This window comes from Rhinoraja longicauda, chromosome 1, assembly GCF_053455715.1.
Source record: "Rhinoraja longicauda isolate Sanriku21f chromosome 1, sRhiLon1.1, whole genome shotgun sequence".
NCBI lineage: Eukaryota > Metazoa > Chordata > Chondrichthyes > Rajiformes > Arhynchobatidae > Rhinoraja > Rhinoraja longicauda.
In genome coordinates this window covers 118,232,776-118,253,065 of record NC_135953.1, presented here as the reverse complement: position 1 = coordinate 118,253,065, position 20,290 = coordinate 118,232,776, and the positions used below count along the sequence as shown (strand labels likewise).

The 20,290-nt window shown below is 41.7% G+C and overlaps 1 pseudogene; it reads right to left on the bottom strand.

Annotated features, from left to right (window-relative positions):
• Window positions 1-203: 203 nt before the first annotated feature.
• Window positions 204-18,425, bottom strand: LOC144592945 (U5 small nuclear ribonucleoprotein 40 kDa protein pseudogene; annotated as a pseudogene).
• Window positions 18,426-20,290: the final 1,865 nt, after the last annotated feature.

Here is a 20,290-nt window from a genome sequence, read left to right as displayed (position 1 = left end):
CTTTCATTCATTGTTCTATATCTCTCTACATCATCGTCTCTATCTCTCGTTTCCCTTTCCCATGACTTTCAGTCTGAAGAAGGGTCTCGACCTGAAACGTCACCCATTCCTTCTCTCCAGAGATACTGCCTGTCCAGCTTAGTTCCTCCAGCTTATTGTGTCTATCTTTGGTGATGGGTTGCAAGGTGAGAACAAGGGGAACCCTATCCTTTGTCTGGCTGGGGTTTGAGTACATCAGAGCAGCTGCTTGAAACAGAGGAGACATGGCTGATGATGGTTGACAGAGCTGACATGCACAAATCCTTATTCATAAAGGCACCTCTAGGCATCTAGATACACATCAAAATCTTTGCATGGATATCAAAACATGGTGGTCATGAAGAACAGTCTGGGGTTCACATATCGTTCAGTTCATCAACAATAACTTTACTTTGTGACATAGTTTTTGTTATTATGGCCATTGAAAAATTCAAGAGATTTTACCCCCATTAGCCCCTGGTTTTTATGTTAAAATCGCTGTCCGTGTGGCATATGGAATAAATATGCAACAAAGTACAATAATGGTGAACAATATGATTACCTTCAGTCTGAAGAAGGGTCTCGACCCAAAACATCATCCATTCCTTCTCTCCCTTGATGCTGCCTGACCTGCTGAGTTACTCCAGCATTTTGTGAATAAATACCTTCGATTTGTACCAGCATCTGCAGTTATTTTCCTACATTATAATTAATGACTGACAAAGTTGTAAGGATCTCAATTTCTTGACGTCAGCTGTGCCATTGTTATGCTGATATTTTGTCAGGGAGGTCTTTAATTTACCAACGGAGGGAGTCACCTTTGTCTCCTGTGGGTATTAATTTAAATTGTTTTGGTACAGCTTTGGTGTATGCAATTAATGAAGAAACTCATAAGCTACAATGGTGTAACTCTTCAAAATATCTTACATCGATCTGGCAAATTCATGGTAAACAGTTGCAAGAGCTTCTGAGATAAAGTTAGAAATACATGTTAGGTCAGGCAGCATTTGCTGAAGAAACAAAAGCTAATGGCAGAACTGGGCTGTTGGCATTGCAAGTATGTTGGCAGCTAAAGGCGGGCAAATGGAACTATCTTAGGTGAAACATCTTGGTCATCGTGGATGTGTTGGGCCAAAGACCCGTTTTCATTGTGATAGTCTGGAAGTCAACAGAGTAAGAAACGGTGAGTACAACTGTTACTTTCACCGTCAGTAGCAGAAAAGGAGATAGTCTGCAAATTGTTGTGATGGATCTGGAAAAGATGCCCACTAGACTTCCTGGAAGAAATGTGATTTTCATATGCTAAGGTGCTCAGAGACTTGTGCAGGTGTTGGGGTTTTACCTATAAGAACACAAGAAATAAAGACAGGAAAGGACCATTCAGCCTCTCATGCCTGCCCTGTGTTTCAGTAAGATTATCATATCATCATCATATCATATACATACAGCCGGAAACAGGCCTTTTCGGCCCTCCAAGTCCGTGCCGCCCAGTGATCCCCGTACATTAACATTATCCTACACCCACTAGGGACAATTTTTTTTTACATTTACCCAGCCAATTAACCTACATACCTGTACGTCTTTGGAGTGTGGGAGGAAACCGAAGATCTCGGAGTAAACCCACGCAGGTCACGGGGAGAACGTACAAACTCCTTACAGTGCAGCACCCGTAGTCAGGATCGAACCTGAGTCTCCGGCGCTGCATTCGCTGTAAAGCAGCAACTCTACCGCTAATGATCTTTCTCTCAGTATCCAACACAAATCTCATATCCTCCAATCCTCTTAATAACAAACAATTGTGCAACTTTGGCTTTGCATGCAAATGCCTCTAAAACATTTCTCTCTTCTTATCCTAGGGCCTGCCGTGATCTTTTAATTTGGATATGGTAATATTTCCTGTTTGGAACTGATTTTATTTGGCAATGGGACAAAGTCTAATCTCTAATAGTATGGCCTAACATTTGCTGCAATGAGCTATCTGAAGACATCTGTCATTAGTTAAGCTTGCCCTTGCATGTTTGGGTTTTTACTCTTCTGTGTGGCCAGTTGCTGAAAGTATGAGGTGATAACATTGCAACGAGGGAAACCAAGAACGGGAACAGGTCAAACAGCTGCCTTTCTCCTTAATCAGATTGGTGCAGTCTTAAATGAATGGCACTGGGGATGGAGAAAGAAGAGTAAATTAGAATATGTGAATTCAATGCCAAAACAAGTAGAGGAGAACTAAAGGAAGGAGGAGACAATTAAAAAATATATAAAAATGTGGAATGTGGCCAATAGCGCTGCTCCCAAATTCAAACCATAACCAATGGCAAGGGACTGCATTCGTGTGAGGCCCCCCCTTTGTGAACAAAGCGCTATCAGCCGCAGACTGGCGCGTAAAGCAATACACATCGCTACAGACTTGGCGCGCAAATCAATACCCACAGCGCTACAGACTTGGCACATAAAGCAATACACACAGCACTGCCAGTTTAGTGCACAAAGGTTTAAACAGAGCACTGTTGGCATAGTGCATGGGAATTTAAACAAATAGCTGTCGGATGCAGCGCTGATTCTAAATATAGCGCTACCGGCCGCAGCACTATGGGCTTTAAATATAACGCTACCAGCCACAGCTCTATGGGTCAGACTGTTCAGGCAAAATTCTCGAATAACATTCCACCCCTTGAACAGTCTGGTTACCGTCACATCCGGCCCGCAGGAGTTACCTCGTTACATCCGGCCCGCAGCTGTAGAAAAAGTCCACGCTGTCGTGATGCCAATCCGCACATACAACGTCGTAATATTATGGCCAACAAGATTGTCTCAATGGTCAGTCCCCAGTGCACCACTGTTGTCCACCATTTTCCCAAGGGATTGTAGTCGTGATACTGTTCTCCAACCCTTCGAATCTTCTCTACGGCTTCCTGGATGTGGTCCGTGAGGTTGGTGATGTTCTCTTTTACCCCACTCAGGGCCAAACCAGTCACTGAGTCTGTATGACCACGCAGGGTACAAATTAACTTGTTTTGTCGGAGGTCCTAAACCTTAATGCTGTCATCAATACCACGAGAGATAATCTGATTACTTGTGTCATTAAACGTTGCTGCCAGTACTTGGTATGTGTTTTGAAACGTATGGATTGCAGCCTTCTTCTGAATGTCCCAGAGCTTCACTATTTCGTCATCGCTTCCTGTACAGACCAATTGTGGTCCCCGTCGGGCTGGATAACATGAATTCACAAAGGATGTGCGACCTTTAAGTCTCTTGATTCTTTCACCCGTTTCACTGTCCCACAATGCTATAGTTTTGTCTGTTGATGCTGGAAAAAGCATGCTGCCATCTGTGTTATAGTGCAATTCCATCACTGCTCCACTGCGACCTTTCAATGTAGCATAATTATCGCAGTGACCATATACATTCCAAAACAATACGAGTCAATCAAATCCTGCAGATGCCAGTGTTGATCCATTCGTTTGAAATTTACAACAATAAACTTCTCCCTCGTGACCAATTAAAAGCATTAGAGGAGCTTGAAGACTCGAGGTTCTTGGTCCCATCTGCAGCACGGCCTGCTGCAGGCTCCCCAGCACTGAGGGCAGCAGCTTGTTGCGGGGGTGCTTGGCCTGGCCAGCGCCATCTCCTTTGCTATTTCTTTTTACCAAACTTTTTCTATTCTATTTGTTAGATCCTAACTCGTAGAACAGAAAAAGGCTCACTCATCTGTTTAGTTGCAAATCAGTTTTATTGGCAAGAGAAGACCAAAAACAATACTTGTCTTGGTATGCGTGGGGTCCAGTTTTACAGCTATGCACCTCTCTCTCTCTCTCTGCCTCCGTCTGCACCGCTGATCGCGACTGCCCGTCAGTAACCCCTCTCGTACATGAACACATCAGATTTATTGGCAAGAGAGGCCAAAAACAATACTTGTCTGGTATGCACGGGGTCCAGTTTTACAGCAGTGCACCTCTCTCTGTGTCTCTCTCTGCCTCCGTCCACGGTGCCGATCGTGACTCAGCCCGTCGGTGAACCCCTCTCGTATATGAACTAACTTCTGGCTTCCTGGCACCCGCCTTTATACGGGTAAGAAATCAACCATTTAAATAACCGCCAGTAGGAGTCCTGGCCAATACCGCTGCTCCCAAATTCAAACTATAACCAATGGCAGGGGACTGTATCCGAGCGAGCCCCCCCACCCGGGAACAAAGCGCTATCAGTCACAGACTGGCGTGTAAAGCAATACACAGCGCTACAGACTTGCCGCGCAAATCACTGCATACAGTGCGACGGACTTGGCGCATAAAGCAATACACACAGCGCTGTCGGTTTGGCGCTCAAAGGTTTAAACCGAGCGCTGTGGGCGTAGCGCGTGGGAATTTAAACAAAGAGCTACCGGCTGCAGCAGTATGGGTTCTAAATATAGCGCTACCGGCCACAGCAGTATGGGTTTTAAACATAACACTATGGCCACAGCACTATGGGTCACACTGTTCGGACAAAATTCTCGTATAACAATGAACCAAATGCAGCCAAATAGAACTAGCTTAGATGGGGCATCTTAATTGTCATGGATGAGTTGGGCCGAAAGGTCCGGTTTCCATGCTGCATGACTCTATGCATAGCTCAATAACTTCATGCTATTCAATACGCTCCAGTCATAAAGCAAGATTTAAACAAGGTGGCTTCACAGTTTTACATGTGGTAACAAGATGGCTGACAGTTACTGTGTCTCAGTTCATAAGGCTTACGGTTACCAGGTACTCACTGTAAGATTAATTTGAGCCTACAAAACTAGAAGTTTTTTCCTTAAAAGCTTTTCTTAATCTGACAACCATTTTGAATATTGGCCTTTAACTGAGCATCTGCCATTGTAAAGTCAACTAGAAGTTAAGATTACATTTATTTAAAATTATAAATACAAAGTTCAGATAAGTTTAACAAATTTTGAATACATTTAATGTATCAATTCTGCCTAATACTGACCACTGCACTCCTTTGAAAATCCTCTGAAATTAAATGCACATGCCCTCTGTGGGAAAATGTGAGGTTATTCACTTTTGGAGGAAAAAGAGGGAAAAAATAGTGTTTAAATGGAGAGGGATAACAGTAAGCTTCAATAGAGAGATATCTTAATGCATGAAACTTGGAATGTTAGCAAGAGGGGAACTTGCCAGTAACACAAATGAAATGTTGACTTTTACTTCAATGGAATGGATGCAGAAGTAGGCAGGTCTTGCTTCAACTGTAGTGAGGTTTAGTTTGATCTCACCTGGTGTATTGTGTTCACTTTTGGCCTTGCTGTTTAAGGGGACCGTTGAGAGAAGATTTAGTTCTTGAGAAAAAGAGGTTATCTCAGAACGAATGATTTAAGTTTGCCCTAAGCATTGGAGTTCAATAGAATGAGAAATTATGTTATTGAGACATTTTTAATATTTCCCTCCATAATTTCAGACTGAGAGATCGTCATTAACCCGACAATAAAGAATATCTTCTCTCAGGTATTCCTTTTTTGGAATTCTTTGCTCAGAAGCTTCTGAAAGCCGAGACTGAAAATATTGAAGGGTTTTGTATATAGGTGAGTCATATTATGAGAAACAGGTGGTAAGGTGGGGTTGAAACCCAAGATCAAATCAGCCATGATCATATTGAATTACAAAGGGCCCAGAGCCTACACCAGTCCTTCCTTCTCTTGATTTTATGTCAGTTGTTTCACCATTCCCACATAAATAATCAACTGCTATTAGCCTCACTGTCATTTTGACAGCAAAATCTGGCACCAGATGTTAACAAATACAATGTTGTTATAGAAATGTGAACATTACTAATTCTGTTTTTATCAGTCATATAATATGGGTAATTGAACCAAAACAGTTTCTGCCACACACTAATTTCTCATCCAATCAATAAGAATATGTGTTGCTTTATAGTTTCTGTGACAGACCATCAGTGCTGTAAATCAAAATGAAATGAGCATGACAGGATTAATGGGGTCTGTGATAGCTCACAAGGAATTCCATGCATGGAAATTCAAGACTCATTGAGCAAGCATTTGGCATGCCTTAAACAACAATTTTAAAGCCTTGATAACTCAAGTGATATTTTAGAGTGCTTCAGTGAAAATATTATATTTTGTGAGACTGGACTGTATTTGTACAATGTATTGACCGAGAATTCTGCAAGCATCAGTGGATGAACAGGAGAATGATGTATGCAAGACATGCAGATACAGATAGAGTGGAGTTTCTGCCTAAATAACACTTCCCCATTCCACTGGTGGCTATGCCTTCAGCTGCCAAAGCTTAAAACTCTGGAATTTTCATCCTAATTTTGCCTATCGTTCTTTCCACCTTTAAGATTGTCTTTAAACCCATACCTTTAACCAGATATTTGATCATCTGCCCTAATAATTTCTTATCTGGTTTGTTTTAGTTTAGTTTAGTTTAGAGATACAGCGTGGAAACAGGCCCTTTGGCCCACTGAGTCTGCGCTGACCAACAATCCCTGTATTCTAGCCCCATCCTACACAATAGGGCCAATGTACAATTTTTACCAAAGGCAGTTAGCCTACAAACTAGTACGCCTTTGGAGTTTGGAGGGAAACTGGAGCACCTGGAGAAATTCCACGCAGTCACAGGGAGAAAGTACAAACTCCATATAGACAATAGTCAAGATCGAACCCAGGTCTTTGGTGCTGTAAGGCAGCAACTTTACTGCTACATGCCGGTTGTCAAATTTTATTGGAGAGTGCCCGATTCAGTGACTCTGGATAAAGGTCCTCCCCAGATTATGGCAAGGTACCAAGAAGTGTTCATAACCTGAACTGAATTCCCACATGGCAGAGGATGGCTACAGCTGTACAGAAACTGGTAAATCCAACACCTTCAGTCTCCTAAATGTTTCTTTGTATGTACGGGCCGTACATAATTCTAACATTTGTCAGCTGTGGATGACCCGTATTTAGCTCTGATGGAAGTGCTAAATATATGTTATTGTTGAAACAGTACATAATTGTATATTTAAACATGTATATAATTGTAACTCGATGATGTTATAAAAAAGTCTTAGAACTTAAAACATAAAAATCGCTTTCCTGAGTGTTACTGGGATGATTGAATTGAAATGCTACTTTTCAAACTGCACGCAGGACTGATTCTCTGGGAGGTGCTGAGGGGACCATTTACATTGTCCAGGAATTCAGGGTCTCATCTTTAGAAATAAGCCAAATTGCGCATCACTGGTCTATATTACTTTGTTTTATTGCATTCTTCTGTTATTGTGTGGATGTTTTTAATTACTCAGAGGGGTATTCTTTTCCTGAAGCACGCAAAAATGCACTTTATAAAATTCATTTATGAGATCTGGAATTGTGGACCAAAGTAACATCTATTGCCTATTCCTCACTGCCTTTGAGAAGGTGGTATCGACTCGAGCTGTTACAATCCTTCTGATCCTTTTTCACCCAGAGAGTTGTGAATTTGTGGAATTCTGCCACAGAAGGCAGTGGAAGCCAATTCACTGGATGCATTTAAAAGAGAGTTAGATAGAGCTCTAGGGGCTAGTGGAATCAAGGGATATGGGGAAAAGGCAGGCACAGGTTTACTGATTGTAGATGATCAGCCATGATCACAATGAATGGCGGTGCTGGCTCGAAGGGCCAAATTGCCTCCTCCTGCACCTATTTTCTATGTTTCTATGTTTCTATGAAAGTATTCCCATATTGCTGCTGAGCAGGATGCTCTGGGATTAGGACCCATTGACAATAACAGAACAGCAATATATTTCCAAATTAGGGATTGGAGGCGAAGCTGCAGGTGATTCTGTTCTTATGTGGTTTCTGTCCTAGTCCTTTTTGGTGGTATTGGTTTTGGGTTTAAGATGTGTTGCAAAAGAAGCCTTGGAGAATAATTAGCCATGCATTTTCTAGACGGAATGCATTGTGGCCACTGGGGAGTGAGTGAATTTTCTGTGCATATTGCGGCAGCTCTTATCCAAGCAAGAGGCCATTCTGACCGACCTTAACAATGGAAAGGCTTTGGGTAGTAATGTGGTGTCACTGTACATCCAATGCCTGACCTGCTTTTCCTATCGTGACAGTAATATATATGGTCAAGTTAAAGATGAACTCCAGGTTGTTGGCACTGCGTGACTCAATGATGTAATAATATTTAGTCTAGTTTTGTTTAGTTTAGTTTAGTTTAGAGATACAGCGCGGAAACGGGCAGTTCGGCCCTCCGAGTCCGCGCTGACCAGCAATCCCCGCACATTAAGGTTATCCTACGCACACGAGGGACAATTTACCTTTATATCAAGCCAATTAACCTACATACCTGTACGTCTTTGGAGTGTGGGAGGAAACTGAAGATCTCAGAGAAAACCCACGCAGGTCATGGGGCGAATAAACAAACTCATATAGAGAGCACCCATAGTCGGGATCGAACCTGGGTCTCCGGCGCTGCAAGAGCTGTAAGGCAGCAACTCTACCGCTGGGCCATCGGTGCCGCCCACGGTGGCAATTAAATATATTAATTTAAATATTGATTATTAAAATGTTTACTTTGTCTGGCTTGTTCTGCAGGTAGACATTTTATTGAGCTTTGCACCAAGTACAAGAGGAGCTCAGCGGTCAAGGAGCCTTGTATGTGGACATTTTATTGCATTTGTTCTGAATATTTTCTAGGTCTGGCTGCTTTCAGGCATTGAATGTTTCAATTTTTGAGGAATTCAAAATTGAACTGAACATTGTGCAATCATTAGTGAACCTTCGCACATCAGACCGGAGGATGGATGAAAGAGGATCGAAGAAGTAACTGAAGGGGTTGGGCTAACAAACAAGGATACGGCATTGAGATATTATTGCAGTGATGGTCTCAGACTGAAATGACTGACCTCCAATAAACTCAGTGTCTTGTAGAAACAAGCAACTGCAGATGCTGGTAATCTTTTATAAAAAGACACAAAGTGCTCGTGTAACTCAACGGGTCAGACAGCATCTCTAGAGAACATGGATAGGTGATGGCTTGGGTCAGGACCCTTCTTCAGACTCATTATTTTCCTTTGCTTGTGAAATGACCAGAGAGTAGAGAATTTTTCATCTTGATTTGCAGTAACTTCACTAAGAGCTCCTTAATGCCTCACATGATTGACTTCTGCCTGGGTGTCCAGGGCAGTCATTCTCACTTTGCCTCTGAAATTCAATTATTTTTTTCATGTTTGGACTTTAGCTGTAACAAAGTCTTGTAGCTGAGTTCTCCTGGCAAAACCCAATCAAGCAATGAGAAGAATATTGGTGAGTAAGTTCCACTGATAACACAATCAATTCCATTTTCCATCATTTTGTTGAAGATTGAGAGCAGACTGATCAGGCAGTGATCAGCTGGATTAAGAATGATCGCTTTCTATACACAACCTGGACAACTTTCCACATTGTTAGGTGGACATCGGCATGGTAACTGTACTTGAACAGGTTAGTAGATGAAAAGCTAGTTCTGGAATGCAGGTATTCAATGCTAATGATAGAATATATAGGTTTAAAATATACCCATGGTATATTTAATAAACATGAAATAAATGAGTTTGCTGCCAAAAAAGACAAAGATGCCGTGATGGTCTAATAATGGAGTTGGCTGTAAGGATTATGTTAAACACCCACTGTAGAATGTGGTCACCTAATTGTCCAGTTTTGACATTGAGATTTTACTGTGCAACCAGGTACGTTTTCTCAAAGGGATACGGAAAGTATGAATATAAAATGTTGCAATGTTGCATAAATTTTTATTTGAAGGCAATGGAATGTTAAAAGTAATGTTATGGTTTTAAGACATTGAAAATAAGCAAATGTAGAGCTAATGAAACTGAATCCTGGATCTTTAGAAGAGTCAAATCGAGATTGTCCCTTGTGAAAACTTTGAAATAGGTCTGCATAATGATACCATGGCTATTTTTTCTGATATAATTGAACTACAAGCATAAAATAAAATGGATCCACTAGCAAAACACTAAGAACTTTTCGACGGTCCTGAGCTCTGATATAATAAGTGATACAACGATACAACAGCTGACTTGCCTATCAGTTATTTTGGCTTGGATCCAAGATGTGATTGTCTGCTCAGCTTCTGTACAATAAGAAAAGAGCCAGCCTAGGTAATCTATTTTGACAGAAAGCAGACAGAGCTTTTCTAGCATTACATATTCCCACTCCTTAAGCCTTTTAAAATATTTTTTAAAATTGAATTATTTTTGATCTCTTCTCATTGGAGAAGAAATTGTGAGTGATGTATCTTTTGTGAAAAAAAAGTCTTTCTTTTGGATACATTAGCCAGACTATTTATGCAATGCTGTCATTGGCAAGTGTGAAACGACACAGAGAGATCAGAGTACTAGTCAAGATTCCACAAGTAGAGTTAATCTCTTTATCAGGTTAATGTGAGCACAGTGATATATAGGCATTTGAGCTGAGAGAGCAAATGTAGATTATTGCATTATCAGAATCTTTAAGAAGTAGTTATGAATGCACTAAAAAAAATGTTATTGTGAGTTATGATCATGTCTAAAAGAGTTTTGAAAATACCAGTAAAGATATGTCATTCTGCTCCCTGGGCAATTTCATTAATCTTCCAGAGTTTTTTTCACTATTCTTCCTTCCTGGTGACTTGCTCGGGTACAATTCTACAGTGATAGTAGTTTTCCTTTAGTTCCTTCCAGTGGTCGTATTCATCAATGAGCCTTGACAGTGAGTGCTGCCAGATTCTTTAACGTGGAGTGTGATCATGATTGGGAGAGATAGCTGACTTTCTCCCATATAAACCTCTATATATCGAGGCCAATTTTGACACTCCTTTTCCGCCTTGGCTGAGGTAAACAAATGTGGCACTGAACAGAAATTGAACTTGGGACCTCCTGTCCTAACAGTTGATTACAATGCCACTGATACTTACAAAAGGAGCCATCTCATTAAACTCGTAATGAGGTTTCTTTGGTATACACTAAGGATGTGACAATCAGACAGCCTAAGAACATGGCAATATCTAGCTTAGCGTAAAAAGCACCAAAAAGATTAATTAAACGTTTTGACCATCAAATATCATGTTTATGACCAATACAAGTCCCACTTTATGATCAGTAAAGATTTTATCACCTGACATTGCCTCAGAGAACCATAATCTGCCACGTTTGGAAGCTATGATGAACATAATGCTTCACATTCTGCTTACATGATATGGATCAACAACTGGATCACATATTGGAACAGATTTTCACCATTACTGCGGTCCAGAGAACCACAGTGGAAAAGTAAATCATCTGGGTACACAATATGTAACGTATTAGCTGAGACATTTTCCAATAGTACTTAAATCAATTCTACTCCACTGAGCTGCTGACATTAGTCAGTTATAGGAACTAGGTAATGTAAAAGTAAAGCCTAATTAGCTGTTTAGTGTTGTATATTGGACAATTGGCCTGGGACAGCATGGACATGAAATAAAAGGAAGCCAAGGAAAGGAAGAACCATGTTCATCTCATCCCTTATGGAGTGTTTTATAGCCAATTAAATGCTCTGAACTGTGGTAATGTATGCAACGCAGCAGCCAATTTTTCCACGGAGAAGTCTCATGTTTAATCTGTTTCTCAATCACGTTAAATAAGCATTATATTTTGGCCAGGCCACTGTAGAATATTCCCCTGTTCATGTTCAAGGTAGCATGATGGAATTTTTATGCCCTTCATTTGAGACCGTAAAAGGACTTCCAGTTTAAAACCTCATCTCAAAGAAACCTCACCCCAAGAGGAGAACTGGAGTGTCTGCCGAGTTTTATTACTGAATCTCTGCGATGAGGTTTAAACAAAGAATCTCACGATTTTAAGTCTGAGCCCCAGCCACTGAGGCCAATGTGAACCAACTTATATCTGTATTAATCAATAGCAGATTTACTCATTACCCAAATACAAAGAAGATCGGCAAAGCCCTCTTTTCTGGATGTAAATGGATCCCACGAGGGTGAATCTTACTAGGTTTTGTACTTTAACTTTCCCTCTGCCACATACACATGGAAAATTCATAGAACAGTATAGCACAGGCATGGACCCTATGGCCCACAATGTCTGTGGCTCAATGGCACAATGTCTGTGGCTAGATGATGCTAAAATAAACTAATCTCATCTGCTTGCATATGATCTGTATCCCTCCATTCTCTGCATATCCATGTGCCATTCAATGGATGGACTTCCTTTAATAAAAAGGAATTAAATGATAAGGCCTTTTAAAATATTTTCTCTGGTTGAAAGCAAATAAATGGACACAGGGTCACAAAGTTAAAGTAAATTCATTTCAGAACAAAGTCAAGCAGCTCTTATTTTCCACAGGAATAATTTGCAACTGTTTGTTCCAAAAGACAGCAAATGCTTCAACTATTGGAGATTTCAAGAAATTATTCACTTTCTACGGCAGCACAGTGGCACAGCAGTAGAGTTGCTGCTTCACCAGAGACCAGGTTTAATCCTGACCACAGGTGCTTTCTGTAGGAGTTTGTACATTCTCCCAGTTACTGGGTGGGTTTTCTCTGGGTGCTCCGGTTTCCTCCCACACTCTGGTTGGCACGGACGTGGTGGGCCAAAAGGCCTGTTTCTACATGGTGTCTCTAAAGTCTAAAGTTAAAAGTGTGTAGGGTATCAATAGGTATGAAAAAAAGGTGGCCAAATAAAATTGACATGGCCTTCAGCTATGACCTGATTGGATTGTAGTACAGGTATGAAGGGATAAATGACCTATTCCTGCCTTTGATGACTCAATATAGCCTCACATCGATATATTAAAACTATCGTTTGTTTGTTTGTTTGTTCCTGAACTACTGCCAAAATGGTACACGATAGCGCGACAATTTTAGGCCCACCTTACTCACCGTTGTCCCTTTGGTGCTAATGGAAAAAGTTTAATTGAAATCGGTGTTATACTTTTAAAGTTATTCACATTTTAAAGTTTAAATCTATCTCCTAGGGAGGGAGGGGGAGGGAGACGGGGGAGGGGGGGGAGGAGTGAAGATAAGGGGGGTTAAGGGGGATGGAGTGGGGAGGGGAAGGGGGAGGGGAGGGGAAGGGGGTAGGGGAGGGGAAGGGGGTGGAGGGTGGGGGGAGAGGGAGGGGAGGGGGGATTTGAAGGGTGAGGGGAAGGGGGAGGGAGGGGAGGAGGGAGGGAGGGGGAGGATTGAAGATCAGGGGAGTTGAGGGGGATGATGGGGAGGGGAAAGGGGGAGGGGAGGGGGAGGGGGGAGGGGAGGGGAGGGGAGGGGGGTGGAGAGAGGGGGGAGAGGGAGGGGAGGGGGAGGGGAGAGGGGAGGAGGTGGGGAGGAGGGAGGGAGGGGGAGGAGGGAGAGAGTGGGGAGGGGGGAAGGAGAGGATGCTGCACCAATGCAGGAGAGGTTCGGGCCCAATGGGTTTACTTAGTCTAGTTTTATATAAGGCTCAGGGAATGGATAATTCATGATGATTGATGAATAATAAAATGGGATTCCTATGTCAAATTAATCTAATAGGTTGAATATTTCAAAACAAGGAAAGGTATAAGGTATATACAGCTAAAATCGTGAGACTAATTTATTACCAGCCCATCACTTCCAACCAGATTTTTGCTCTGTCATGAAGAAATAAGCAAAACTGTTTCAAACGAGCTTTTCTTAAATTACTTGCATAAAACAACCCATGGCAAACGATGGAATGCCTAAGCCTTCAGATGATGTCACCTTTAACCATGATATCATTTCATAATGGGGTCCTCAATGTGAAGACTTGTGATGGTATGTAGCTACCAATGTAAACTGGGCCTGATGCATTGCAAAGTGTTTTCATTTGGGGTATTTTGGTTTTGAAAACAACGTCTTAGAAATGCTTGTAACTGGGATTTACTCTTTGGCAAAGAAATCACAGGATGTGAACACTCCTCCTCGAAAAAATTGTGCTGAATGGGATAAAAAGAATCCATCTGTCACATCGCTCATTAGTAAAGTTCAAAGCTGCCGCAGTAAACGATTCTTCAAAAAATGTCATCATTTGATGGAAATTATGTGTTTAAGCTCCAGCAGAGATGGAAGTTGATGCCAAAATAAGCCAGATCACTTAAATCAATCCCATGCTAAACATTAAACTTATATGTTCAATTTGAAAAGAAAAACAGCATAAAATTGGATCAATGCAGGGTGTAGGTGAGATCTGGTTTTATAATGCAGTGGATGTCATTTGCCTGCCTCACTCACTGCTGCTTGAGGTTTTGTTTTATCTTCAGTACAATTTGTGAACTCTTCAGACCTGGTTGAGCTATAAGATTGTAGTGTTAATATGATGTAGTGTTGTATGTTATGTTTTGGGGGGGGTGGGAGGGAACGGGAACTGTAACTGTAACATTCTCTCTCCAGAACGGAGACGCGACCTTTGTTCTGTATCGTGTCTCCGTTCCCGTTGCGGCCTACCACCGGCCATGCACCTGGGACCACCTGGGTCTCTGGTTCGCAGAGCCCGCGGTCCGGACTCACCACCTGCGGCGCTGGCTGCCTGCGAATGCTGCGGGAACGGCTGCGACTTGTGTCCGGAGGCTCCGGCGCGGGCCGCGTGGACGTCGGAAGCCCGCAGGCCCCTGGATGGGGGCCGACATCGGGAGCTCCGGCAGCGGCAGAGGCAACGTGTCCGCCCGCCCCGAATCGCGGGGCTTGGGTCGGCCCGCCACGGACCTTTCACCATCCGGCGCGGCCTGAAATAGGCCGCGGGATTTTTTTTCACCGCCCAGCGGGGGCTTCAATATCGGGAGCCCCGACGTGGCAACTCCAACAGCCTGACCGCGGGACAAGACGGCAGGGAAGAGAAAAAGACATTCTGGCCTTCCATCACAGTGAGGAGGGACTGGAGGAGACTCACTGTGATGGATGTTTCTTTTTGTTTGGTGTTAGTTGTGATTGTATGTGTTATTGCATTTTTATTGATTAATCTTATTGGTCTTATTGTTCAACTGCGGGTAATGTTTCATTTTACTACACATTTATGTGTATGTAACAAATAAACGACTATTGACTATTGATTGACTATTGAGATTAAGCAATAGGAAGCTTCACACCATGAGGAGTGCAAGGAGTGCACTAATTGTTAAGTCATGTTTGAAGCCTTCTAACATTGCAGACTTTGGCAGAAATATAAAGAAATCTCCCTGTATACTTTTTTAACTAACATTAAGTCACTCCTTTTTGTACAACAAAAATTACTTATGACATTTTTTTCACATTAAGCATATAGAGGTAATTTCAGTGATCCATATACTACAGTGAACACTCGCCAGAGATAATAACATTCCAAAACGTGCCTTAACTTTCATACAATTGCTTAACCTTTTTTAATATTGGGAGCAACAGAGCACAAAATGCAACCTTATTTAGTGTTGTTAATGTTAATAGTGGAATGAAATGTGTGGCCTCAGATGTGTGGTCTCAGATTGACTGGTTGAAACAGCATGGAAGGTATTTATTCAAGTGGATATTAGTAGAAGCAAGGAGGTTGAGTGTGAGACAAAATGCGGAGAAAAGAGCTGATGAAGTGAACTGCAACCAAGTGAAGGCTTAGAAACAGGAATTTGTGTGAGAATTTGGTGCGGAGCGGAAGCAGGAAAATTATTCAATGAATAAAACCGCAAGAAACACGGAGAGGTGGAATTTAAAGAATTTAACTTGAAGACTTTGGCTTGCCTTTTTATCTTCCACAAAACCGTATTATTAAAACTTCAATATGTGTGGTAATACACAAGGTGTTTGTAATAGTTGAAGATGTGTCATGCACAGAAACAATACAACGTGCTGCCAAGGTAGGAGGGAAACAGATGCCAGGAAATTCAATTGCACATTGACACATTGATGCCTTTTTCACATCTACCCAGGTGAATAACAATGTTTCCAGGACAAAATGTGCTCATGCTTGTTTCTGGGTCAAAACACACCCCTCTGGAAATGTTAATAGAATCATTGTACAGATACAGATACAGAGATACAGCACGGAAACAGGCCCTTTGGCCCACCAAGTCCGTGCCGACTAGCGATCCCCGCATATTAGCACTATCCCACACACACTAGGGACAATTTACACATACACCATGCCAATTAACCTACATACCTGTATGCCGTAACGTTTCGAAACATATAAGATTATTAAGAGGTTGGACACATTAGAGGCAGGAAACATGTTCCCAATATTGGGGGAGTCCAGAACCAGGGGCCACAGTTTAAGAATAAGGGGTAGGCCATTTAGAACAGAGATGAGGGAAAACTTTTTCAGTCAGAGAGTTGTAAATCTGTGGAATTCTCTACCTCAGAAGGCAGTGGAGACCAATTCTCTGAATGCATTCAAGAGAGAGCTAGATAGAGCTCTTAAGGATAGTGGAGTCAGGGGGTATGGGGAGAAGGCAGGAACGGCGTTCTGATTGCGAATGATCAGCTATGATCACATTGAATGGTGGTACTGGCTCGAAGGGCCGAATGGCCTACTCCTGCACCTATTGTCTATTGTCTATTGCCTTTGGATTGTAGGAGGAAACCGAAGATCTCAGAGAAAACCCAAGTGGTCACGGGGAGAACGTACAAAGTCCGTACAGACAGCACCCATAATCAGGATCGAACCCAGGTCTCCGGCGCTGCAAGAGCTGTAAGGCAGAAACTCTACTGCTGCGACACTGTGCCGCCCATCATGAATCCCATTTCTGCACAGAAACCATTTTCCACACTGGATAATGCCATGATTCCATAATTTCTAGTGTCATACCCATTTAAATTGTTGCCAAAAGAAATTAGGTTACGTTGATCATTGGCTCTTTGCAACCAAGTCAGATTGTTAGAGTGTGGTTTATGGCAGTGGGAATGCAACTCAATTTGGTTCTTCTTGTTATTTACTTGCCAACGCATTTTCAGGCTTCTATCACAATCTTCCCCTTTGAATAACATTGACTCTCATAATTCCACAAGATCCTCCTGAAACATTAAGCATTCAACTCCTCACCCACCAATTACTTGAGCTGACCCATCACCAAAATCCCTGTCCACTGAACATTCAACATGAAATGACCCACCCAGCTATTTCACTGCCTCACATCTTTCCCACGCTCACCAACCACCAGTCAGAGCAGCTCACCCCCAGTCTCTGGTAGATGGACTGTGTCTACCTAGATCTGATCTCTACATAAGCTCTCCTCACCCTAGAACCTCTTTCATTTTTGGCATGTTAAACCCCTGCCCTGGACTTATCTGATATGAATGAATGAATGAATGAATGAATGAATTTATTGTCATATGTGACAAGCCACAGTGAAATTCTTTGCTTACATACCCAAAGTATGCAAATAGTCATCACATTAAGGGTGCTGACAATGATACAATCTTTCATGAGATAAACAATACATTCTGGCATTGGCTGAAACGTCCTATTCTGCAAATGAAGAAATAAAAATTACCTTCATACCATGTTGGATTACTGGTAAACATTAATCACAGTAAAGCTGCCAATTGCTGGAGTTTCTAAGCAGGTGCAGATATATTTTTCTTGTGAAACATCAATGTAAACCAAGTGGTGCTCAGGCCATCTACACTCATGATGACCTCCTTAGTTCTAGGTCACAGGGGTGATTTGTGTATTATTACATGAATACGTCACGATGCATCATCTCTTTAAAACTGGCTGTCAGTGCTCTTGTAACAATGTAAAGTTATCACAGATTTAGTGAGAAGTTTGGCTTCTTAATGGATTTAGTCACCTCAAATGTTTTTTTGAAATTGGCTGAAATACTAAACCTCTCAATTTCGCTTCTGTTCTACTATATCTCTGACAATATTTGATTCTATATCAACATCAGGAGCTGCATTATCAGTACACATCGCTTCAATATCTTCTGGTATGTCTGTCCCTTTGATAACATGATCAAGGTGGACACTTTTGGACTGTATTCAATGTGCACTTTGTATCCCTTCGCTCAACACACCAGGATTTCTTCACTGAGGCCTTCAAGGACTTGCTCAATAGCCTTCTCCCGCAAGGAGAACGTCTTACATTCTCCTTGAGTCAAAATTGCTCTACCAGTGGGCTTGTATCGGTCTCCAGTGGGGGTATTGGACTAATTAGCAAACTGGAAATTAGAATTTGATGACAATTTCTGCCCCTGAAGTCACGTGGAAGGAGGAGAATTACGTCTTCTTTGCAAGTCTACAATAGCAATTACTGTATATATACAAATATTATATCTGATTTTGCAAAATTAGGAGGATGTTATTGGATGATGCTAGTTTGGCATAATTTCCATTTGGAAATGCATTGACAATTGAATTTACCTGTGCAACATATTGGGAGCTTGTTTTGCAATTGTATAACATTGGTGAGGCCGCATTTAGAGTATTGTGTTTATTTCTGGTAACCATGTTGTAGGAAAGATGTTGTCAAGCTAGAGAGGGTGCAGAGAAGATTTACGAGAATGTTGCCAAGACTCGAGGGCCTGAGCTATCGGGAGAGGGTAAGCAAGCTAGGACTCTATTCCTTGGAGCGCAGATAAGGGTTAATCTTGTAGAGGTGTACAAAATTATGAGAGGAATAGATCGTGTAGACGCACAAAATCTCTTGCCCAGAGTAGGGGATTCGAGAACCAGAGGACATAGGTGTAAGGTGAGGGGAATAAGATTTAATATGAACCTGAGGGGTAGCTTTTTCACACAAAGGGTGGTGGATGTATGGGACAAGCTGCCGTAGGAGGTAGTTGAGGCAGGTACTTTTGCAACGTTTACAAGACATTTAGACAGGTACATGGATAGGACAGGTTTAGAGGGAAATGGACCAAATGCAGGCAGGTGGGACTATAGATGGGCCATGTTGGCTGGTACGGGCAAGTTGGGCCATAGGGCCTGTTTCATGCTGCATTACTCTATGACTTTATGACTCACTAACACAATTTAAGGTGAAGATACGTGTATGTCAATGTGGAGCAAAAGAACGATTACCAGACTTCTAAATGATTCTAATTGCTCCAACCAGGGAACTATACATAAAGAAAATGAAGTACTAATAATAAACCATTTTACAGATCTTTGAATGCCATTTGGGAGCCAATGCTGAAAGTAAGCCAGCAGTGAAAGCAGAATAAAGCTAAGGGCTTTCATGAAGTATTGAATATCAACTTTATGTATGAAACCCAGCACGAGAGGGAAGCCAATCTCTAAGGCTGAGTCTCATCAGTTTGTTGCCAGCAACAACCTACTGACAGATCCCATGCTTTAATTATTTAATTTTGCCTCAGATAAAAATAGAAAACCTCTTGAAATCTGTTCTGTTCAGACACAGCACGGCTTCACTTTATATGTGCAGATAAGGACTGCAGCCAACTGTTTGGTAGCCATTTGGGCTATCTGTTTGTTAGTGTTTAGCCAAATGTGTTGTAAGCTGATATAAAAGTTCACAAGTGAACCCATTCCATTTTTTCTTACTTCCCTGGCTTCTAAAACTGGTAATGGGAGCCATATGGTAAAAGGTCTCATATATCAACTCTGTCTTACCGTGTGGAGATCCAAGTTCCATAATCGTGATAATAAACGTCAGTTCCATTCTGCATGCAGCAAAATCTGACATACTCCAGCCATTTATACCATGTGGGGATTCGAAATGGCATTCCTTATCGTGGGCAAAAATCTGTATGTGTTCAAATCAGGAAGCTAACAAGTTTTTTTTAAATTTTGAAACTTAATAGAATTGATTGTTGGAGCTGAGGACTCATAGGCTGATGTGATTTTGATCACATTTGTATCAGAGTTGGACAACTTTATTTGAATGCATTTGTATAGCTTTACCGCAACTATTTAAGATTAGGTTTTATATGCTTGAAACTGCAGCCGATTCCTTCTCTCCAAAGTTGCTGCCTGTCCCACTGAGTTACTCCAGCATTTTGTGTCTATCTTCTGTGTAAACCAGCATCTGCAATTCATTCCTATACAATAATATGAATATAATACAAACAGATATATTTTTAACCATAACCAAACACACTTTAACGACTGTAACAGAAAATGCTATAAATGTACAGCAGTCAGGCAGTATCTGTGGAATGAAAATGAGAGTTAATGTTTTAGATCAATGACCCTTTATCACAGTGAAAACTGATTGAGATTGCCTATTATTAGTGAACATTTATGTTAACATAATGGGCCGGCCCATGGTCTAAACACAGAAATTCCTCTCTCAGCAATACAATGGGAGTCCTTTCATCAGAACGATTGCGTTGGTACCAGAAGGCAATTCT